Source organism: Molossus molossus, unplaced genomic scaffold (assembly GCF_014108415.1).
Source record: "Molossus molossus isolate mMolMol1 unplaced genomic scaffold, mMolMol1.p scaffold_m16_p_12, whole genome shotgun sequence".
Classification (NCBI taxonomy): Eukaryota; Metazoa; Chordata; class Mammalia; order Chiroptera; family Molossidae; genus Molossus; species Molossus molossus.
The window spans coordinates 85,642,208-85,665,966 of record NW_023425347.1 but is presented as its reverse complement, the minus strand read 5'-3'; the positions used below and the strand labels follow the sequence as shown (position 1 = coordinate 85,665,966).

Below are 23,759 nucleotides of genomic sequence, written 5' to 3'. Positions count from 1 at the left end.
GTTATGTGGGTGGCAGCCAGTCAATGTGTCTCTCTCACATCGATTCTCTCTCTCTTCTTCTGGCTCTCCCTCCCGCTCTATCTGAAGATGAATGCAAAAAAAAAAAAAAAAAGTTCTCAGGTGAGGATAAAAGAAAAAAGAAAATCCTCCCACATCTGCCTCCCTTCCTACCATTTCTCCTTCCTCCAGCCTAGAAACTCTAGCCTTAACCTTAGTGGTTAAATCTTGGGTTCTGAAGCTGACAAACCCAGGATTCAATTCCAGCTCTGACTTTGGGCAAGTCACTCCACCTCTCTAGGCTTCCTCAGTTTCCTCGTCTGTAACACAGAATAAAAATAATGGTACCTACCTCATAGGGTTGTTGTATAAAAACTTAATATCATGATGTATGTCACTTTGTCCAGCACCCGGCCTATAATAAGCATGAAATGCTAGCTGTTATTTTCATTACTATTAATGATCTAGCATGGTTCCACTGATGAACTTTGGCAGGTTTGTAAACCTCATACTATTTTCTTTTAAATCCTCACCTGAGGATATTTTTCCATTTATTTTCAGACAGAGTGGGAGAGAGAAAGAGAAACATTGATGTGAGAGAACCACATTGATTGGTTGCCTCCCACATGACCCTGACCAGGGCTGGGGACTGAATCGCAACTGAGGTATGTGCCCTTGACCAGAATCGAACCTGTGACTCTTTGGTCCGCAGGCCGGCACTCTAACTGCTGAGCCAAATTGGCCAGGGCAAACCTCACACTATTTTAACCAAAAACTATTTTTGCATTTTTCTGAAGAGAAGGCCCAGGTTCTCATCATCTTCTCAAAATGAATCCTTAGCCAAAATGGTTTTAAAAAAAAAAAAAAAGGAGGGTGTGTGGGGCCTTTAGTTTAATCCAAATGAGGAAACAAGAGGCACACAGAGGGGAAAAGACTAGCCCAGGGTCCCTCAGAGAACGTGAGGCAGACTGAAGCTACCACCCAGGAGTACCATCTCTGAGGCCCCCCTCTTTCTACTAGGCCAAGCTGTCTCTCTAATCTGACTTCACCATTTTGCACCTGCTCAGCAATGATAGCCTCTACCACCATAGTGGGCTCCTGACCTCCAAATGCCTCCACTGAATCTCCTCCACCTAGTACCAGACTCATCTTCCTCAAATCTCATTCTCATTACACTGTCCCTGCTCCAAAACCTTCAATAACTCCCTATTGCTGATGACTACATCAAGTCTGAGGTCTTTAGCCTGACATTCAAGAGCCTTCACAGCCAGCTCTGGCTCCCGCCAACCTCCTCACTGTTCCCTCTTGTCTGGTCAGTGGAGCTGACTTCTACCCCCCTACCCCCCAATCTCCATACCACCCACACAATCACTCAGTTCTGGACAGATCCTGCCCCTTTGCTCAATCACACAGTGTCTCAGACACAGCCAGCTTCCCCCGCTCTGCCCTCAGGGGTGCCCCTGGGTCCAGCCACTCTCTTAACTTACCCTGATCAGGCCATGCCTAGGTATGATGACTGCAGCTCTGGCTCCAGGAAGCAGGCCTCTGCCCCTGCTCTCCATCCCTCGACAATGACCCACCTTAGCCACACCCCATATGCTCTTCGGTTAATCTCTCTTCTTCTGTCCCCTAGACTTTCGAGAACACTCCTCTCATCACAGGGAGAGAGCTGGTATAGAATTATCCTCAGTCATGACTCCTGGGTTAGATTCTTCTCTTTGAGCTTCAGTGTCCTCATCTATAAAATGGGGACAGCAATACCTATACCTCATGTGATTTTCACAAAGGACACATTCCTTATAAACTGGAAGGTGCTTTTTCTACTGAAACTTGCTATACTAACAATACTAACAATATTAACAATACTAACAATAGCCTCCATTTATAAATTTATTTAAAATTGCAACAACCCTGCAACCTTGGCACTCCCTAAGCCCTTTCCTCGTTTCATTTGTCTCCTTGGCACTTACCAGAATCTAATACATCAAATATTTTACTTATTTTTGTGTTTACTGTCTGTTTCATCCTCTAAATGTAAGCTCCTTGAGGGCAGGGATTTTTATCTACTTTGGTCTCTGTTGTGTGCCCTAGAAAAAGTTCCTGTGTGCCCTTGGTAGCTGAGGACGGAAGGAATGAATCAAGTACTTACTGTGTGCCAAGCACTGTGCTAAGCACTTCTCACAGATCATCTCATCTTAGGAGACAGGTACTTTCATTACCTCTCATTTTGAAAATGAGACCTTGAGTGGTTTGCCCTGATCGACCAGTAGGAAGCAGCCTGGCTAGGATTTGACTCTAGGACCAGCCCTCTTCCACTCTATGCTCTATTTCCTGTCCAGATTAGGGGGGGGGGGGTTCTTTCTATTTCTACATTAGCTAAGCCTCTTGAATATGTCACCCTCCCTAGCTCCCTGAGGCTGTTACTCTCTCTGTGCTCCTGAGGCCACCAGCCCTCCAAACCCACATTCTGACCTCTCTCAGCCATTCCCTCCCACTTTTCAGCCGTAAGCCATGAAGTTCATCCTCACCTCAGGGCCTTTGCTGATGCTCTGTTCTCTGCCTGGAATGCACTGACTTCAACTCTACCCATTTCTCAAGACCCACCTCTTCCAGGAAGATTTGCCTCCAGTCTTTACTTGCTCCCTTCCCTGACCTCATGCCTTGTTGTTTACTGTTGGGAAAACCCACTAGAAGAACATAGGCTGGCTTGGTCCATTCCCTCATTCTTTCCTGAATTTGGAGGCCTTGCTCACCTCTGTCCGTCTCCTGGCCAGGTCTCTCCCTCCTTCCTCTGCTGAATCATTGCTCCCACCCCATGCCATCTCTTAATCAGGTTTAAAGCTCTGTGATTAAGAGCCTGGTTTTTCTTCCTTTCTTTTTTTTTGTGGTACGTGCCCCTAACAGGAACCGAACCCAGGACTCTCTGGTCCACAGGCCAACGCTCAACCGCTGGCCAGGGCAAGAGCCTGGGTTTTGAGTCTCTCAAACTCCAGCTCCACCTCGTACTAGCTGTTTCTTTAGGCATGTCACTGTGCCTCTCTGAACTCGTTTCCTATTTGCACAATGGGGATAATATGAGCACTTGCCTCATGAACTAATGTGCCTGGCATATAGTAAGCACTCAATAAATATCATATTGTAATTTCTTCTATAGCATTTTATCACGTTGCTCGTCTGTGTTCTAAGGCCTCAGCCTCCTCTCTTTCTCCTCCCCAAACAGCCCCCTCCAACATGTACTGACCATTTATTATCTGCAGCAAGTAAAAATATGTCTAGAACCCAGCAGGTGCTCAATATTGCTCATGGAATAAATGAAATAACTAGTTTAATCCTCACAACACCCTATGAGGACGGGCACTATTATCAAACCCATTTGACAGACAAGGAAATCGAGGCCCAGAGAGGGTATGCAACTCGTCATTGTTGGGATTTGAACCCAAGCAGTCAGACTCTTAAGCTGAGACTCTTTGCCCTCCTTGTCTTCACTATTCCCATCCTGCTCTGCTCCGCTGCCAACCCCCAGGCCAGGACACTTTCTTTCTCCAGAGGCTGGACCTTAGCATCTAGATGGCTGCTCAAACCCTTCACATTTTCTTTCACTAGAACCTCACAAAACCCTATGGAGTCAGTGCCACCTTATTTCCCCTTGACAGATGAGGAAACTGAGGCTCAGAGAACAGTCAAGTTAACTAAGGTCACATAGGATTCAAAGCCCAAACTCTTTCATCTGCATCTTTGTGATGTTTTTCACCCACAGTCTTATACAACTGTTGGTAACTGTTGACACACATCTGCCTTATTTTCCCAGTCAGTTAGACAGCAAGCTCTCTGAGGGCACAGTCTGAAGCCAGCCCTCCATGTGACCCTACTGTGGCCAGCATTAGAGCTGCATGGGCCATGCTCCTCCCCAGAGGATCCCTAGCTGCTGATCTGCACCTCCCAGCCAGGTTCACCTCAACACTCGACACTTGCGGGCTGCCCCACAAGGCAAGTCTTGATTTGTGAGCTCTGTCTGCCCAATCAGACTTGGGATTGGCGAGGGCAGGACCAGATCTCCTCTTCAACTTAGACTAGAGGCTCCCCAAAGATGCCATATGTCCCAGGAACTGAGGGCTCCCATCTCCCACTTAGAGCACTAAGGAGACAGTGTAGCCTGATGGTTCAGAACAAGGACTCTGAATCCCAGGAACTGAAACTCCACCAAGTTCAAAGGCTGGCTCTACCAGGGACTGGCTGTGTGACCTTGGGCAAGTCACAAGGCTTAACCTAAGCCTCCATATTCTCATATGTAGCCCTGGCCGGTTCGGCTCAGTGGTTGGAGCGTCAGCCTGCGAACCAGAGAGTCCCGGGTTCGGTTTCCACTAGGGGCACGTACCAAAAAAAAAAAAAAAAAAATTCTCATATGTAAAACAAGGATGATAATAATAGGGCTGCTATGATGATTAAATAAATATCTGTGAAGTTCGATGACTGTCTGGGACATGGTAAATGCTGTGTAAGTGTTTGTTAAATAAGTAAAAATAGGGTCCCACTTAACCACGAAAATGTCCCCCTGGTAGGGTACAGTGCAAGTGACAAAGCAAACCCCGGTTCCAAACAGACAACTGAAGGCACTCAGGGAAATGGAAACAGGTGGCCTCTGCCTCGCATCTCAGGAAGCTCCTTGTGGCAGGGGGCTTGCCACTCCTCCTCCCCCCACATCCTCCAGAGTCAGAGGATCCCATTTCCTGGCCACATCAATTTTTTGACCTAATACTTCTACCCTAATCCCCAAGCCACTTCCCCTCCTCTCCTTCCAACTGTTAACTCATTCCACACAGCCAGGCAGATTACTCCTAGAATCCAGTCCCTGCCTCTCTTAGTTGCTGTATGACCTTGGGCAAGTCACTTAGCCTCTCTGAGCCTCGCTTCCTCATCTCTAGAAGGGATAATCGACCCTGGAAGTCTGTCCTAGAGATTAACTGAAATCACGCCCATAGATGTGTTCACAGGTGCTTGGACATAGCGTCCCACAGGCCTGGCCACATGGATGGGTCTGCTACTTGGACAATGGGGTAGGGAAGGGATTACTACCATTAAAAACTGACCCCTAATTTAAAAGTTTTCCCAACCGCTCCTAAGCAATACTTAGGTTGCAAGCTAAGCCCCCTGTCCTTTAAACCACCACCCTATGGCCCTGGCCAGTTTGGCTCAGCGGTTAGAGCGTCGGCCTGCGGTCCGGAGAGACCTGGGTTCGGTTCCCGCTAAGGGCACGTACTTCGGTTGCGGTTTGTCCCCGGCCCTGGTTGGTCGTGCGGGTGGCAGCCACTCGATGTGTTCCTTTCACATCGATATTTCTCTCTCTCTCTCTCTCTCTCCCTCTCTCTCCCTCCCACTCTATCTGTACAAAAAATGGAAAAATGTCCTCGGGTGAGGATAAAAAAAAAAAAACCACCACCCTATGACATTAAAATACTGATTACTACCCTGGCCAGTTTGGCTCAGCAGTTAGAGTGTTGGCCTGTGGACCGGAGAATCCTGGGTTAGGTTCCCAGTAAGGGCACATACCTTGGTTGTAGTTTGTCCCCAGCCTCAGTTGGGGCTGTGTGGGTGGCAACCACTCGATGTGTCTCTCTCACATCGATGTCCCCCCCCCCCCACTCTATCTGAAGATGAATGCAAAAATGTCCTCGGGTGAGGATAAAAATAAATAAATAAATAAATAAATAATAAAATAAAATAAAATAAAATAAAATACTGATTACTGAGGAGTAGCCAGGGGCCTCAGGTCAGGCCTCCATTCACAAAGTTACTGCATCTGAGGCCCTAAAGTAGCCATGGGGGGGCAGGAGGGACCATAAATGAGGGGGAAGGGAAGAGGGCCCCTTTGGAGGAGAGCCAGGGAGAGTGGAAAAGACTCCTGGGTTAAGAGGGGCAAAGGGGAAGAGGGACATGTTCCAAGGCCCTTCCTCTCCCCCACAGCTAACTCAGCAATCCCCTGGCCTGGCCTCCCACCCTCTGAAAAGGGAGAGGAGCCGGCGGCAGCCAGTTACAGGATACGATTATCTGCCGTTAATTAATTAAAATAAACAGCAAATTAAATACAGCAAAATTAAAATAGCACAGGAAATTAATTTTCTACCAGCCCCACCTCACAGGTAAGATGCTTAAAGGGCCCCTTGCAGCCAGGATCCAGGGCAGCTGGGGGGTTGGGTTACGAGAACCTGCCTTACACCACAACTCCCTGCAACCACAAATAGCAGTGGCAGAATCCAGCTACCCACAGGCTCGACCACCCCAACACTGGCCTCCTGGTTCCTCACCCCCCATCTCTGAACCCAAGCCCTGCTCCTTGGGCAGTGGGTGGGGAGGGTCCTGATACCCTCTGGGTCAGGAAAGCATATGGCCCACGTCTACCACCATACAGGTCAGGACAGGAGGGCAGAGGAGCCTTGTCTTCTTTTCTCAGTCCCCTCTAGGGCTTGGGGTCAGATCCTGGCAAAGACTTCTCCCTTCCATACTGAGCACCTGGCCCCTCATTTGGAGCACCCAAAATTTCTCTCTGGGGAACCCCTCACTTTGCTCCTTCCTTTTCCTCAGAATGCTCAGGAAGAAAGCACTGCTGAGGCCCCAAATCCCAGAGGCCCCAAGTCAGGCAGACCAACCCCAGGGACATGATACACAATTGCCTCCCATACAAGACTACCTGCCTCATTGCACAGATGGGGAAACTGAGACCAAGGAGGACCAAAGAGGACCAAGACATTTGTTTGACATCATCCAATGGCTTAGTGGCAGAGCCTGGAGCAGAATCTCTAATGGGCATGTTCCACGTCACCACCGCAACGTGGTCTTTCTAGAGCACAGCTTAGCTCCGTGCTGACACCCTCTCAGCCTGGCCACCAGAGCCTCCCTCCATAATCCCATCCCATGACTCCCCCTTCTTGTGTCCCACACACAAGCCAGATCAGAGTTCTCAACCTGCCCTCAAGCTCTTGTTCACATGCTTCCCTCCACCTGAAGCTCCTTCTCCCACCTCTGCCTGCCCAAGTTCAACCAGACTCTGTAGGGTCCGACTCTGCTTGCTCCTCCATGAGCCACTCAGAGAGCCCTGACAAATGCTGCCTCACCCTCAACCTCCCAGGGTGCTTTGCCCACTCCTATGCCTGGGCCTCCCTGTTGTCTGCATGAGCAGTGGTTTTCAGTGTATGAGCTTCCCGAAGCCACAGATCATCTCGCCTCTGGGCCCAGACCTGGCACAATACCCAGCACTCAGAAGGTGCTCAGTAAATCTCATCTGATATCCCCCATGTCCTACTGATAACTGACAACTGGCCACCATTTATTAAGCATTGACTACAATTGTCAAGGAAGCATTGACTGGTTCCTGCACGTCCCATCCTCAAATGATAGACCCACCTCAAAGAGTCTACGGACTCTTTGTGACTCTTTCTAGGGTCACAGCTCAGGAACTGGAACTCCACTAGTCCTTGTTTCTAAATGAATCTCCTATCCATCCTGCTTGCCTCTTCTAGGCCAGACCACCACCATCTTCTATCTGTACTACCAAAACCTCTCAACTAGCATCCCTGCCTCCATTTTCTCTCCACCTTACCCTGTCACCAAAGACTTCCCGTAACCCACTGTGGCCCACTAGACAAAATCCAAAGCTCTGAGCATGACATTTTGGCCTCTGTTTTCTTTGCAGCTTCTCTTCTAGCCTCTGTACATCACCCCATTTTCCTAGCAAACGGGCAGGCAAGAGTAGGTTTACAGTTGTTTGTATGGAAAAAGACGTAACAGGTTATGATGATTACAATAGCTTTATCAACTCTGTTTTGTGTACTCATGACTGTAAACCTACTTTTGCCCATCCCTGTATCATAATTGGATTCATTTCCAGGCTTCGCATATGCTGTTTCCTCTGCCTGGAACACCCTTCTCATATTTTTCCTACACATTCTTCAACATCCAAGATCAAAGACTACCTTGCAATCTAGTCATACCAGTCAAGCAACAAACAAAACTGGTCACAAAATTGAGAGCTGAGTGAAGGAAGGACCTGAGTCACCACAGTATCCCCAAGGCTTAACACAAAATCAATGCTTGATCAACATTTGTTGAATGAATAGGGGAATGTGCCCTATATCACTGCTGACTAAACGGAGATGCCAAGGCCACAGTACGCAGGGTGGAAGGGAAGGCCGAGGCCAGGGAGGCTGAGGATGCAGTGGAGAGCACACCCATGCTGTCGGGGCTGCGCTGCAGCACAGCTATCCTTCTGTGAGAGACGGTGTGAGGGAGGCTCTGTGTGTGTGTGTGCGCGCACGTGTGAGAAAGCGGTGAGGATGCGTGTGGGCAGAGTGTGTGCTGCATTTGTGAATTAGTCTGTGAGAGAGAAGGTGAGGAAGCATGTGAAGGAGGGCATGGATGTGTGCGTGCAGGGGTCCGTGAGTGATGAGGGTGTGGAGAGCCTGTGTGTATCACTTGTGTGTGGGTCCATGTAAGACAAGACGAGGGTGTATGCCATGAAGGCTGTATGTGTATGTGCTGGAGGTTGTACATGTCTACTTGGGGGGAGGGGCTGAGAAAGACAACAAGGGGACACTTGAGGGTGTGTGTGAGAAATTTAAGTGTGCAGGTGGGCTATGAACATGTGCAGAAGGAAATGGTGTGAGAATGTGCAATGGGGAGGGTAAGAAATGTCAGGGCTCTGCTGAGGGTGTGGCTGCCATGGCCTCGGCCCTGGGCCCAGTGCCAGAGGTGGGGGGCTCTGACTGAGCAGAAGAGTCCTCAGAGTTCTTCCTGGAGCCACAGGCACCAGATTATCATATCCCCAGGCAGGGAGGTCGAGGAGAAAGCCCAGATGTGTGTGCATTCCTTACATCTGTCCACAGCAAAACCTCTGGGCATTTATTTGTCTTTGTCTGTGTCCGGGTGTGCACGCCTGTGCTTGTGTACGCACTGCCGGCTGTGTGTCTGTGCCTGTCTTTGTCTCTGTACGTATCTGGGCCTTTGTCTCAGTGTGTGTGGCTGTTGGTCTATGCCTGTCTGCATGACTGTGTCTGGGTTTGTGTGTGTCTGAGAGTATCTGTGTCTAAGGGGTACTATGTGTCCTCGATCTGTGCAAGTCTAAGCAGGGCTGCAAGCATCCCCCCTGGAATGCCTGTTTGTATCTGTGCGTCCATGTGGCCTTAGCGTGAATGAAGGAATGTTGTGCTTTTGAGGCTGTGGGTCTAGATCTCGGTGTAACTAAGTGTGAGTATGTGCTTGTGTCTCTGTATGTGAGACTCTGCCATATGCTGTAGTATAAAAATGCTTATCTGTGTCTGTGGGATATATGTTTGTGAGACCAAGAATATGTGTTGTCTCTGTGCCTGTGCATGTGTATGTGTGTGTGTGTGTGGATGTATGTGTTGGGTGTGAGGGTGTGAGGGGTTTGTCACAGACTGGTGAGCAAGTTAATCTCAGACTCCGTGACACGTGGAATAAAATCACGCTCCCATAATGGGATCATTCGTCTTCCTGTCCAAGGAGAGAACCAACTCTTCACCCTCCGCCCTGGGGGAGCCAGTGGGGCCAGGGCCAGGCATGGGCCCCCACCCAGGCCCACTCTGGTCTGAGCACCCCACCCCTGCCCCTCCTCTGCTGCACTAGGCCCATTTGCCTCCAGAGTGCCCTGGTGCCCAACGCGGACTGGGCTGGGCTCCAGGACATGTGACCAAGCCTTAGAGGCCTGTCCTAGGCCCCCCAGCACCACCCACTGCTGAGGAGGGCCCTGCCCCAGATGGGAGGGGGGTACAGGAAGGAATCTCTGGGCCCCTCCTCCTCCCAGAGGGGAGGGATGAGCTGCAGGCCCAGCCGGGATTTTCCATCTCTCAGCAACAAGATTCCTGGTGAGCAGGCTGCAGGGTTTGGCAGGGCGCCCGCTGGAGACCCGCCCTCACCCGCCAGGATGCCTGGGTCCCCAGGGCCAGGCAGCAGTCAGTTCTCTGGGGAGCTAGGAGGGCCCCAGAACTCTAGCCTACTGCTGCCCAGGCCTGTGGGAAAGCCAGACCCTTCCAGGCTCCTGCTCCCAAACAAAGATGGCTCCCCAGCCCCCAGGCAAACCACTACCCTTCCTCTAGCCTTGCCCTAGACTCAGCCTTTGCTTCAGAAATCCATCACAGGCCAGTCAACCAGCACCACCCACCCCCCGGCTGAACCTCAGCACATAACCAGCCTGGATTCTAGACCTCACCTCTGGGTTTGAGGGCTCCCAAGGCCAGGGCTGTGCTTCTCAGACTGGGGCTTCTGAAGACAGGGCCATGTGTCCTGCAGCTGGGCAATCCCTCTTGGTCTTAGTGCTCCTTCCTGAATGAGCAGACAGGTACCAGGAGAGAATTTCAAACCCCAGGTTGAGGAAACTGAGGCATCGAAGACCTCTGCCCTACCTACCACTATGAATCAGAAGCCAAATCCAGTAGTCTGGCCACACAAGGCCTTTATCCTGCTCAACTGCAGTGGCTGCAACTCTTCCTTCCCCACAGAGGTGCAACTGTGCAATTTCAGAAGTGGGTGAGCACCAGTTGGAGGGAGAGGGGAATGGGCAGGTGGATTCCCTCAACCCCCAGCCTTGGATGAGCAGCTGGAGAGCAGGTTTGGTAAGAGATTAAGGTTAAGGAGGAAGAAAACTGAGACGTTCCAAGATTTATGAGCTTAATTCTTCTCCCTTAAATTCCCCTCCAAGCCCCCCAGCATCAGCCTGGTCCCTCCAGGGTCATGCTGTGGCCCCAAGCCAAAGTCAAGGCCCTAACCCATCCATCAGCTGTTGCCAGGGAGTTTCCACCCCAACGAGTTCCAAAAGGAGGGGGCTCAACTGACATTAGGAGCCCAGAGTGATGGGGAGGGGGGTATGGCCCTAGAGGCAGCAACAGCCCCCTGTACCCTCCCAGGAGCTGAGGGCTCACAACCTCCAGGAAAAAAGCTAGGCTGGTGGGTGGGGTCCAGGAGGAGGTACCTCCCAGCCCTGGTACCACACCCAACCAGCCTTGCCCTTCCAACAGGCAAGGAGACCTGGGATCCCATGGGGCCCTACAGCTCACAGGGTGTGTGACCTTGGGCTGTTGCTGCTCCTCTCCAGGCCTCAGACTCCCCAGCGCATGAAGCAGGAAGTGGCTCAGAAATCCCAGGTGTCCCCCCCCTTCAGCTCAGCTCCCTCAGCACTAAGCCCTGCCCTCTCTCCAGTACAGGGGTGTCACCCAGAATCTGGGCCAGATGGGGTGAGGCTGCAGCAGCTACCTGGAGAAGTCCCTGAAGCCACCCAAGTCAGAACCGAAGAGCCTGTGGTGATTACCCCTTCGCTACACATCTACTTTCCAGAAGAGTGAAAATGAAGCCCTAAGATAGTGTCTGGGTCTGGACCAAGGCCTCAGTTTTACTGGTGGTTAAGAGTAGAAAGAACAGAAAACCTGGATTAAAATCCTAGCTGCAGCCCTGGCCGGTTTGGCTTAGTGGTTAGAGCGTCAGCCTGTGGACCAATGAGTGGTGGGTTCGATTCTGGTCAAGGGCACGTACTTCAGTTGCGGTTCGTCCCTGGCCCTAGTTGGGGTTGTGCGGGAGGCAGCCAGTCGATGTGTCCCTCTCATATCGATGTTTTTTTCTCTCTCTTCCTACCTCTCACTCTATCTGAATATACATGGAAAAATGTCCTTGGGTGAGGATTGAAAAATAAAATCCCAGCTGCACCAGAAACTTGCCATGTGAGGTCCCTTGCCTTCTCTCAGCCTCAGATTCCTCATCTGTAAAATGGGCAACAGTGCCTCCTGCCTACAACTATTACATTGAAATGAAAAAATGCATGTAAAGGCTGGGCATAGTGTAGCAAGTGCTTGCACATACTAGTTACATGACTGTGGGTAGTGCTAACATAAACCCAACTGGCCACAGGGAAATGTGGGGGGAAATGGCTCATCCTCCAGCCAGATCGGGACCCCCAGGGCCTCAGCCCAGGAGGGCCAGCCAGATTCCTCGAAGCCCCCAGCTGTCTCCCCTATTCGTTAAAGGACTCTCATTAGTGAGCCTGGGCACCTGCCCCTCCACACATAATAAGCCTCATTAGTATCTTAGCCCCAAGCTCTATGCCCAGTCTATGCATGTGCACACGCATGAGGGTGGGGGGCTGCAACAGGCCACCAGCCAGGAGACAGCATCCTCGCCAACCACACCCCCTGCCTGTCATCAGCAGGGCCTGTCACCCAGCTTGTCACCTGCCTGCCTCGCACCAGCACCACCTGTCACCCACCCAGCTCGTCACCCACCCAGCCCATCACCTGCACCACCTGTCACCCACCCAGCCTGTCACCAGAGCTGCCTGACAGGCATCTGGGTGGGGGGCAGGAGATGGGGAGGAGAAGACCACAGGGGTGTGGAGCTGGGGGCCCCAGAGACCCTGTAGGACCCCCACTTCAGCTCGGCATCCTGCAGCATCGCCATGGCAACCTCTCAGCCGCAACCACTTTCCCAAACATCTCCCGCCCCCCCCCCAAGCCCTGCTCTTAGCTAAGCTGAGGCTGAGAAGAGCCTGAGTGACAGCAGAATGGGGCAGGCAGGAGGTGTTCATCAGCTGGTTGGCCTTGGCCATCCTTCCTTGTTTGGACTCGGTTACTCCATCTGCAAAATGGAGGGGCTGGAATGGGTGAGGCCCCTGGAAAGCAGGCCATCCTTCTCCAGCCTGAATTCTCCCAGCCAGGCGCATGTTAACCTGTGAGGGCTGGGAGGTGAAACAAAAGGACAGGAGTTTCTGAGTTGTGTGTGTGTGTGTTTGTGGTACGTGCCCCTAGCGGCAACCGAACCTAGGACTCTCTGGTCCGCAGGCCAATGCTCAACCACTGAGCCAAACTGGCCAGGGCAGCTTCTGAGTTCTTCACACTCCTTTGCCCCTGGCTCAGCCCAGAGACACTGGACCTCTGGCCCAAGCTCACACAGCAAAAGAGGAAGAGTAGACTGATGGGGGGGGGGGCTCTGCCACAGGACTGCCAGCTGGAGACATCACACTGAGTGACCCAAGGTGACCAGGGGCTGAGTTGGCCCCCACCTCTGAGCTGCATTATTTATAAAACCCAGAGCTCAGAGATGAGCCACAGCTGCAATGCTGCCCCTCCAGGGGGCACATGCCACGGTGGAATGGAGAAGACAAGGTGCCTCCTCAGGGAAGGTCCCTGGGGTCCCTGGCTCCCTCCACAGCTGGCTGGGGCAGGGGCTGAGGAGGGAGAGGGGCAGCAACCCATCCTTCCTCTCCCGCCCCGGTCCTCTCCACTCCTCCAGCCAGCAGCGATAGGATTACTTCTGCATGACTGCCTGCTCTGCAGGGTTCCAGAGACCCTCCTGCCTGCAGCAATCTTTAAAATTCCTCCAGCCCAACCTCACTCCCTTCCTCCTGGCAGTGAATGCTCCAGCATCTACCGCAGTGTGCCCGCCACTGCCACCACCAAGCAGGCTGGAGCCCAGGTCCCTGCTGCCCATGGGCAAAGGAGAACCCATCCTCAGGGTGTAGCCCCGGGTCCCTCAGAACCCTCTGAGGCCCAGGCCCTGGTCCATCCCCACAGTGTGGCTCAAGCTGGGGTCAGGCATGCCAGCTGTGCCAAGGTGGATGAGCACATATGTGCAAACACACTTGGTGGATCTTGGCATGCCTACCCATGTCCTCTGCTGCCAGAGCCTGACTGCCCCCTCCCAACCCCAGACCTGACCAACCCCTCCCTACCTCACCGATCCCTGCTACCCCTGGGGTGGGCAGACAGCTGGGCCAGGCCAGTGCCTGTGGCTCCCCAGGGCACAAGAGGCAGGCAGGAGATCGATCCACTGAATTTTTTAAGGCTCTAATGGAGCCTGCATCCTAGGACTTGGGGCCTGGGACACAAGGGATGTCTCAGGGACCCCTCCCTCAGCATTGCAGTTGCTTCATCTGTCAGGTCTTGGGGGTCAGGGAAACCTTTCTAGAAGCCTTCCTCCAGCAACAGATGAGGCACGAAGAGGCCCCCGGGAAAGAGATGGAATTGGGAGGGCTGTGAGCAATACCCAGAGCCCCCTCCCCAATCTCCCCAGCCCTAATGCGGGCAGAAGCAGCTCAGCCTCTAAATCACTCCCCTCATGCTGCCCTCTGAGGCGGATTCTGTGCATCTGTAATTAGGGGGTGGAACAGATGGCGGAGATTCCGTTTAAAATCATGCATCTAGTAAAGTAACCTTCACTGTCGGAACTGACTCCCAGGGAGACCAAGCCCCAAGCCCGGATCTGGGGGGGCAGGGTAGGGAGCATGTCAAGCCAGCACCTTCACCATCTTTTTCCTGAAGCCCAAGGCCCAATGTCCCTCTCAGGTGAGCCAAGGAGGGGGGATTTGGCAAGCACCTGAGGAAGTACAGGCTGGAGGTAAATCCCCTTGTTGCCCCCATACATGCTACGGCCAGGGCAGGGCTGGGTACTCAGAGTTCTTGGCTGAGACCAGAGTAACCAGGTGTCAAGAGACCCCAAAGAGGCCCCAATCCCTCCCCCTCCATCCCTTACAAGACCAGGCCAGGGTGCCCGGAGCACAGGGTCTTGGGTGGGGCAGCTTTGAACCAGATGGGCAGCCTCACTGTCCAGGAATGAAAGGCCTGGGGCAGTGGGCGGAGATGCCTCCCCAGGCAGAGGAGGCTCTGGGAAGTGGGGGAGGTCTGGGAAGCAGAGAGAGAAAACACAAGAGTGAGCAAGTGTGTGTGCAAGGCTATGGCAGTCTGGGCGGGGGGTCTGGGGAGAACAAGGTGGGTTGAGGGAGCTAGGGAGGGAGGGTGTGCTGGAATGTGTGATGGTGGGAGTGAGGGCTGCAGACAAATTGAGGTGGGATATGTGACAGGGTGAGGGGGGGACTTGGGGGTGCAGTGAAGAGCTGCTCCTGAGTTCGTAGGGGTGAATGGGTGCAGGGTTGTGACTGAGCTGAGGCTGTATGTGTGTGAGTGCAGAGGTCTGTTTGGAGAGGTGTGTGGGCTGTCTCTGGGTTCTCAGATGGCTGAGGAAAGTTCTCGAGCTGGAGCTTGTTGGGGATGTACAGAGGACTGTCTTTTTGAGGTATTGGGTTTGTATGGGAAGAGAAGGAGTGAGTGTGTGTGTGTGTGTGTGTGTGCGCGTGCCTGTGCTTGGGAGAGTACAAGAAACTGGGGGGAAATTATCTGTTTAGAGATATACTAGAACCAAAGCTATTAATGTCTGTGTGTTCAAAGTAAATGGTGTGGCTACAGGGGTTGTTCTCATTTGAGTGGATGTTGAGGCAGTGTGTCTATGTGTATGGGGGGAGTTGTGTGTTTGGAAAGGTGTAGTGGGCTGGGGAGATGTGTTTGGGAAGGTGCGGGGCTGCAGCTGGGGGAAATGATGGGGCTGTAGGGAGAGTCTATGTGCTAGTGAGGTGTTGGGTCTCTGAGGGTCTGCACATGTGCAAAGTGTTAGGCTTGTAGCAGAGTCTTGGGTATATCTGGGGAGCTACTGGGGTTGGAGAGGGAGCTGATATATTTGAGGATGTGGTAGAAGCTATGTATGTACATGTGTACATTGGGATGTTTGGGGGTATATTTATTGCGGGTCATAAAAATGTGGGTTTTAGTTAAGTATCAGGGTTGCAAATATCTGCGTGGGTAGGTATGTATGTGGCGGCTGTGTGTTTAGGGGCACGCTGGGGCTGTGTGTGATATGGGGCAGTTGGATGTCAGGAAGGTGTTTGTATACGGAGTCACTGTGTGTCTGCGGAGGTGTTGGGGCTGTGTGTTTAGGGATGTTGGAGCCGTAAGTGTGGGGAGAGCACTTTTGTATATTCAGGAGGTTGATAGGGGCTGCAGTTGGGTCCCTGTGCCCAGATGATGGGGCTGTAGGGTGAGGGTAAGTGCCCCTCTGGAGAAATGAAGGAGAGAATCCTGGCCTCTGCTCACCGGCCCAGGGGGGGAGCTACCAACTAGAAGCCCTACTGAGGATGCCTGCCCACCCCCAGACTCCATGCGGGGGTGCCCAGACAGGCAGTCCATCTGTCTCAGCCTGTGCCCAGGCCCAGGAGCAGCCGCCTCGCTCCTTGGGGGATGGCAGCAGATTCTAGCCCACCCATCTGCCTTCAGATGGTCGAGGCAGGAGCCTCCACAGAGCTGTCTGGAGGGCATCACTCTTTGAAGAGGCATGGGCTGACAGTGGGGGACTGCACAGCAAACAGTCCTCATGGAGGCTCCTTTGCAAACCACTGACGCCAGGAGAGAGGAAGAGGGAGGACAGGGGCGGGTCTGTCTGTCCTTGTGCGGCTGTGTGGGTCAGTGCCCAGCTGTGAGCCTCGGAGCCCCTTCACATGTGTTTGCGAGGCTGGCCTCTGTTCAAGCAGCATTCTGGCCTTGGAAAACAGCCCTCAACCCAGGCTACATGCTCACAGCTTCACAGGCAGCTACCCCCTCATATATGCACACTGCCTACACTCACACAAATACCTCACACACCTTCACATCCACATAACACTGTTCCCTCAGACACATGCAGCTCCCTGCCAGGGCCCTATACCTTCATATATGTATACCCACTGCACACATACACCCACTCTGAGAAACCAGGTACAGTCACACACCTGCCACATATACATGATCCATATATACATACCTGACAATTAGCTACCACACATACACCCACACACTCCACACACCTTGGATCTTCCTGTCACACCCATGTCCCACCTCACATGCGCTGAGTTTCTTTCTCTCACACACCGTAACAGACACTTGCCATCCCTTATATCTGTATATACATGTACATTTTATTTATTTATTTTTATTATCCTCACCGGAGGACATTTTTCCATTTTTTGTTCAGGTAGAGTGAGAGGCAGAGAGACGAACAGAGAGAGAGAGAAACATCGACGTGAAAGGGACACATCGAGTGGCTGCCACCCGCACAACCAACCAGGGCCAGGGACAAACTGCAACTGAGGCATGCGCCCTTAGCGGGAACCGAACCCGGGTCTCTCGGGACCGCAAGCCGACGCTCTAACCGCTGAGCCAAACCGACCAGGGCTATATGTGTACATTTTATATGTACACACATACCTCCTCACCTACTTAGCTCTTTCACATCACACAACACACTAGCCAATTTACCTGTGCCCAGGCCCAGCTCTGCAACTTCCCAGGAGGACTCCCACCAACTGAGGGCCTCCTGCCATCCCACCCTGCCAGGTGGGTGAGAGTGAGGAGGTACACCAACCCCACCGCCACCCCCACTGCTCCCTGATCTTCATGCCTAGAAAGAAAGAGCCTTCTCTCTGCTGTGGTGACTGCCACAGTACGTGTGAGAGTGTGACCGTGTGTGTGTGTGTGTGTGTGTGTATGAACATATCCTGAGACCCCATGGTGTGGCCCATGTCACCACCTGTATGGGTAAGGTAGTATAGATACGAGTTCACTAGTTAGGTATGTGAAATTCTAAATGAGTGTGAAAGTGAAGATTTGTATGTCACAAAAAGTGTGAAGCAAGGCCTGTGTGGACAGGTGTGATCTGGGGACAGGGGATATTTATACAAGGAGACACTGAGTGAGTGGTGAGTGTAAGACGCTATTTTCCAAGGGCCCAGAGGTATGTACATCTCTAAGTAGGGGTCAGGACTGGGAGATCCGCTCTCAGCAACTCCCTCCCCTACAAAAAGAGCAGGGAGGAGGGGTCTCTGAGCTGCTTCTCTCCCTCTCTCTCTCCCTGACCTCTTTAGCAGCTGGAAACTGAGCTGGGGGTGGAAGGAATGGAGACTTGGCTGGCCTGGGGGTTTGGGGAGGGAAGCAGGAGAAAACACCTTCCAGATTCTCATCAAATCCCTGTTTGTGGTTTGTAGCCTGAAGTCTCTCCTCTCTCTCTCCCTGTCTCTCTGTCTGGGGTTCCCACTGCCTTTATCTCTTCCTGCTTCTCACTCTCTCCCATTATCTCTCCTTCTCCCTTCTCAGTCACCTGGTCACCCTGTCTCCAAGTTTCTGTCTCTCTGTTTTTCTCTCCCCAGGCTTTTTCATTTTTCTGACTCTTCTTCTCTCTGCCAGCACCTCTGTCTGTCCGTCTCTCCCTGTCCTGGTCCATCTGTCCGTCTCTCTCCGTCTGCCCGTGCGTGGGTGTCTGTGTCCATCTGTTCCACTACCCATCTGTCTGGTTGTCTGTTGTGAGTGAGGGTGCCCACTCACTCCCAAGGCACCCTCCCCCAGGTCAGCAAAGGCCTCTCCAGGCTCAGGGGGTAGGGAAGGGGTGCAGAGCTGCAGCTTCTGGAAGCTTCAGTAGCAGCTGGGCTGAGCTGGGAGTTCGGGGCCAGCCAGCTGCAAAAGTGGCCCCTCCCTTGGGCTCTCAGGCCAAGGACCCCAGAGCAGAAAGAGGAGAGAAAGCAGGGCCTCACTGCAGCTGAGTTTGCGTATGTGTGTAAGGGAGGAGGCAGGGGGCCTCACTTTACCCTCACTTCTCCATTCCTCCCCCTCACTTCTCCATTCCTCCCCAAAGCCAGGCCCTACAGGACAGGGATCCTCAGTGCCCACCTTCCTTACCCCCCAGCCAATGGAAGAGATGCTGGGATCCAGGAGGGAGGGGCAAAGGGATGCCAGTCCTTGGGGAAAAGAGGAACTGGGAGCCTTAGCTACCTGTCCATTGTGGGGGGAGGGTTCCTCCCATACTCTCTTCCAGGCAGTCCCTGGGGATCTATCCAGTTCTGGTCCCAGCTCCAGGCAAGAGAGGCTGCACAGGCAGTTTTCACCAGCTCCCTACAGGGGCTGTTCCCACCTCCCAGTTTCCCCAGAGCCTCTGATCCACAGGGATATAGAGGGATCACATGAGTGTCACCCCGTATCCGGTCCTCAAATGGAAGGTGGTTCTGGGGACCTTGGTCCTGTCTAGGCACTGGCCATCCTGAGAGGCCTCAGGCAGACCACCTACATCATCAGATTAGCGCTTCACCCACTCACACAAACATATGCACATGCTGCACCCAGCACTCTCTCGGCCAGGCACCCCACCTAGCAACTCAGAGGGTTCAACAGGGAGCCTACCCCAAGACCTTACACTCTACCCTGCACCACTCCAACAGTGGCCCCAGCACAAAGACAGCAGCTGGAGACAGCGTCCCTCAACACCCTCCCAGGATGCTGTGTCCCCACTCCCTCTCCCAGAGTAGCTCAAGGTCCAAATCCCACAATTGATGGAGAAACTGAGGAAGGGATAGGAGGACACAGTCATCCAACCCTGAGACCCTGGGGTGGGATCATAAATAAGGAATAATAGGGAAAGGAAGGGACACTGCAGAGGCAGAATCTGGCTCCTTCCTGACCTACCACGGGCAAAGTCCATATTGGCAGCACCCTCCACACAGCACAGGCCTGCTGCTGGGCCAGGGCCAGGGGCGGGCTCCCTCCCTCTAGAGCTCTCCTTGCCCCTGGCTGGGCCCCCTCCCTCTTCTTGCTTCTGAGCAGCTCTCCCAGCCCTCTCCCTCCCAGTGCTGGCTCTCTCATCTTCAGCTCTTGGAAGCCTGACTCACTGTTTCCCCTCCTCACTCCCCTCCCTCCCTCTCTCTCTCCGCAGTGGCACCTCCCCCTCCCCTGGGGGGGCTCTGGCCACAAGGGTGCCTGCCTGCTCCTCTCCCCAGGCTCCGGCCCCCCTCCAAGCCCAGGAGGCCCCCTGCAGCTGTTCCAATTCTCTAGCTACAGAGAGGTGGAGTGCAAAGAGTATGGGTCCCAGGCCTGGCCCTGCCAAGTGTCTGTGATACTGGGCAAGTGGCTCCCCTCCCTAGACTTGGTTTCCTCCTGTCAAACAAGGAGAAGGGGTCCCAACTGGATGATACCCCTAGTGTCTCTGGGACCCTAATGTTTCCCACTTTTAAAACCCCAGTGCCTCTTCACATAGCACCCACAACCTGTGGGGCTCAGAACCTGCTTCAGGCCCCGCCCCCAGGTCCAAAGAAGAACTCTGCTCTGTCCCCAGACACTGGGATAGGGCAGAGGGAAGACACTGCCTTGGGACAGAAGCATGAATCAAGTGACCCCTGGAATCCCCATCTCCCCATTTTCCCTCCTCCTGTGGGAATCTTTCTCTCTCTCTCCCACCTGTCTTCCTCCCTCTTCCCAGAGACATTTGCTTGTCTCTCCTCCAAAAACAATCCCAGCATTTGATTTTGGGTGAGAGGCCCTCAAGTGCCTGCTCATTTTGGGCTGTGGTGTGGGGAGTGGCACATGCCTAGGCCTTCATGGTCACCTGGACCCCACCTCCTGGGGCTGTGATCCTGGCTCTTCTCCTTGCCTGCTTTCTCTCTCACTCCCTCATCACTGGCTTCTGTCACCATCTTTCCCTCTCCCCTCCCAGCAAGTGGCTGTCTAGGTCTCTCTCCTCCCTGCCTCCCCCATTCTCATCCAACTCTCTCCCTGGGGGGGCCCATCTGCTGACATTAGCAACAATGTTACCCATGCTCCCTTCTGCAGTCCCCAGCTCTAGCCATCCTGGCTTCCCTTTCCAGGCTCTGTCCCAAGAGACCCAGGGGACCCAGAGACAGAGCTGGGCTCCATCCCATAATAGTGAGACTGCTTGACCTTACTCAACCAGACCATAAATGCCTGGGCATCTGGTAGGAAGGCATGGCACCCCCTGGTCTTGGGTGGCTGGCTGGCAGAAGACACAGAGCTCTGTATTCCACAAAAATAAATAAATAAATAAATAAATAAATAAATAAATAAATAAATAAATAAAATTATTAAAAAGATTGGCCTGGGGGTGAAGGGGAGTGGGGAATGAGGGAGATCAGGTTTGCCTGGAGGTAACCCCTGTCTAATGGCAAATAAAGTCAAGAGGAGGGAGTGGCCCAAAGTCAGTGTTCTAGGCAGATCTGACAATAAGCAATGTCTCTCTGGGGCTCTGCCAGTCCAGGGCACCCCCCCCCCAAATGTCCCCTGGTTTCTGCCAGGGACAGTTTGCCCCTCAAGACTCTAGCACAACCACAACACTCAGGTGGAGATCTCATCCCTTAATCTCTTCTAGGACCCAAGTCCAAACTCCCTACAGCACACCTCCATTTAACTCTGCGGGGGTTCCAGAAGCCTCTCTGCCAAGATTAAGCACACGGAAAGGGGAGAACAAAGCCCCCCCCAACTCCCAAGCCCCCCCACCAAAGGCCCCTTAAAAGCTGAGGAGCAATGCAAAATAATCTTGGAACCCTCATATCCCCAAACCAAGAAGCTACACTGTCCATCCACAGCACCTGGTGGGGGAGGGTTGGGGCTCCCTGCCCCCATGACCCTAATTCCAGACCCCCCAGTCCAGCAACCATAATAAACAGCAAGCTTTTTCTTTATGACACCAAATTTCTCCAAGCCCAACAGTTCCTTCCATCACTACCTCAGCCATAGATCACATTAAAAACTCACAGAGGGCAACTTAAACACATCACATTTGTTTCTCTCTATATTATTTCAAAAGTAACGGCATTAAAAATGGATTTTACTACAGAAAATAAATATCAGCACGTGGCCTGGGAGCCTAGGCGGAGGGGAGAGCCCACCCGGAGAATATCCCTGAGGGCTTGGGTACATCTTAGCCACTGACCAAAGAGGTGGCTGAGAGGCCAGATTACATCCTGGGGTGTAGGGGTTTGCCTGGGGAGGGGACAATGCCTGCCCACCTGGGCACCTGCTCCATTGCCAGACCGAGAGAGACTAGAGTACTGGTTTGGACTGGAACTCACTAGTCACCCAAAGCCCTCACTGATCTTTGCAATCTCTGAAGGGTGGGAGCTCTGGGGCAAGGAGTTCACCAGTCTGGGGGGGTGATGGGGTGGTATTCCAACTATTGACACAGCAGAAGAGAAAAAATGAATTCAATTTACTATCCAGTTTGATTTTCCATTACTATAAAAATAAATATACATCTGCTCAAAGGAGGGAGACAGCAAACAGTATGCACATGTCACCTGGGGGGTGTCCCCCCACAACTCGCCACCACAATCCAGCCTACCCCCCAAAGGGGGGGGTGTCAGAATGGTAATCTTTCACTTACAGCCCCAGCTCACAAAGCTACACACACCAGGCCACATGGAGCAGGAACAAGCCAACAATAGAAACACCCCAAATGCTCCTGGAGGACTCTGCCCAAGCCCAGGCACATGCCCCTGCCCTGCTAGTGGCAGCAGTGGACAAAATGTGGTCACTCTCTGACAGGGAGGCAAAACTTGTCCTCACACCCTGAGCTCTGCCCAGGGAGCTGGGGCCAAGTCCCGCCTGACACCAACTGGTCCGGCGGGAAACGCCTGCCCAGCCAGACAGGCACAGGCCCCCCAAGGGTCCCTCCTTGTGCTCAGGGACCAGACTGGTGCAGCCCAGCCCTGCCTCCCAGGGTGACGCCTGGGCCCAAATTCAGCTGGCCCTGCCAGTCAGGCACTGGTGCAGAACCGAGGGCACCAGGCTCAGCCCCTCCCAGCCCAGCCTCAGGGCCCCCAAGCTAGAAGGGAGGGGGGACTCCCCACCCCTCCACATCTGGCCCTGGCCCCCAGGGTCTGCGGTAGAGAATTCCCGCCCCCGCTTCTCTCTCTCCCTCCTCCCTCTCTGTGCCCGCTGCTGCCTCAGGGACAGCCCCAGCTCCCGCCTCCGGCCAGCAAGGCCCACATCCTTCCTCCCTCAGCTGGCCCCTTCGCCTAGCAGGAGGCTGGGGGGTCAGGCTGTTGGGGAACCCCTCCAGCTCCCATCAGTCCTCATCCCCAGCCCCCAAACTCTGGGTTGCTGTCCCTTTTCCTGTAGAACAGGAAACAAGGTTATTTCCTAGACTCAGAGCCAGCCCCCTGCCCCTCTGGCTCTGCCTGGGGACCAGGACCCAGCAGGGGAAGGCGCCCTCAGCCAGAAAGCAGAGGGATTCAGCAATTCACCCGCAACTACGGCCCAGGGGGCTGACAGCTGTCACTCAGCACCCCACCCTCTGGGGAAGAGGGGGCCGATTCAATCAGAGCCCCAGAGGAAATGCATTGATAGGCGATTATTTATTTATTTATGCAAAAGTGAGCCGACTTTGTTCGCCAGGTAACCGGGCACGCGGCCCAACCCCTCCGGCCCTAGCCGCCCCAAATCCCTCCTCCGCCCCACACCCCCTCCGGGTCATTAGGTCCCCGCCCCTCAACTCCCAGAGCACCAGCGGAACCTTGGGATTTGGGGGTTGGAGGGGAGGGGCTCCTCCCTCCGCAGTCTCCCCCTTTCCCAGCGCCGTTCCTAAAATCCAGCCTTGTTCTCCGCTCCCACGGTCCCCCCTACATGCCCCCCCCATTCTCAGCAAGCTGGAGAGCAAATTGCAGTTTTAAATCCAAAGGCGGAGGGAGGGGGAAGGAGGAGAGGGCGCGCGGCAGCGCTGGGCGCGCACCTCGCCCCCGAGCCGGGGGAGCCGCGGGGCGGCCAGGAAACCCGAGAACCCCCCCTCCCCGCCCCCCCTTCTCGTCCACCTCCCCCTCCCCCTTCCCGGCACTGCCTGCCAGGCTTCGAGCCGAGCCCAGCCGAGCCGCGGGCCCCGGTGGAAACAAAGACCGATCGCACCGCGGGCACCGCAGCCACGGGGTCCGGCGGACCGGACCGGGGCGCGCAGAGGGGGCGCAGAGCCCCCCTGGCGCGCTGCACAAAAGAGCCCGGCCAGCCGGTCCCCAGCGGGGGTCTAGGGCTGAGGAGGAGGCGCCACTCACCGGAGTGCTGGACTGCCGGCTCCGTGGGTCCGAGCCAGTCTAGGGGCTTTGGGGGGCGTCTGTCTTCCGGCGGCGGCAGCGATGCGGGGAC

At 53.8% G+C, this 23,759-nt stretch overlaps 1 protein-coding gene across 2 annotated transcripts in view; it reads right to left on the bottom strand.

Moving 5' to 3' along the window:
• Positions 1 to 23,759, bottom strand: part of AHDC1 (AT-hook DNA binding motif containing 1) — a 65,273-nt gene extending 41,514 nt beyond the window's left edge. The window contains exons 1-2 of one of the 2 annotated variants that reach the window (XM_036257281.1): positions 23,669 to 23,694; positions 10,217 to 10,329 (exon numbers count right to left, since the gene is read on the bottom strand). The gene's annotated coding sequence lies outside the window, so the exon portion shown is untranslated. Of the gene's footprint in view, positions 1 to 10,216; positions 10,330 to 23,668 lie in introns of both variants that reach the window. The other variant, XM_036257282.1, reaches the window with a different exon arrangement.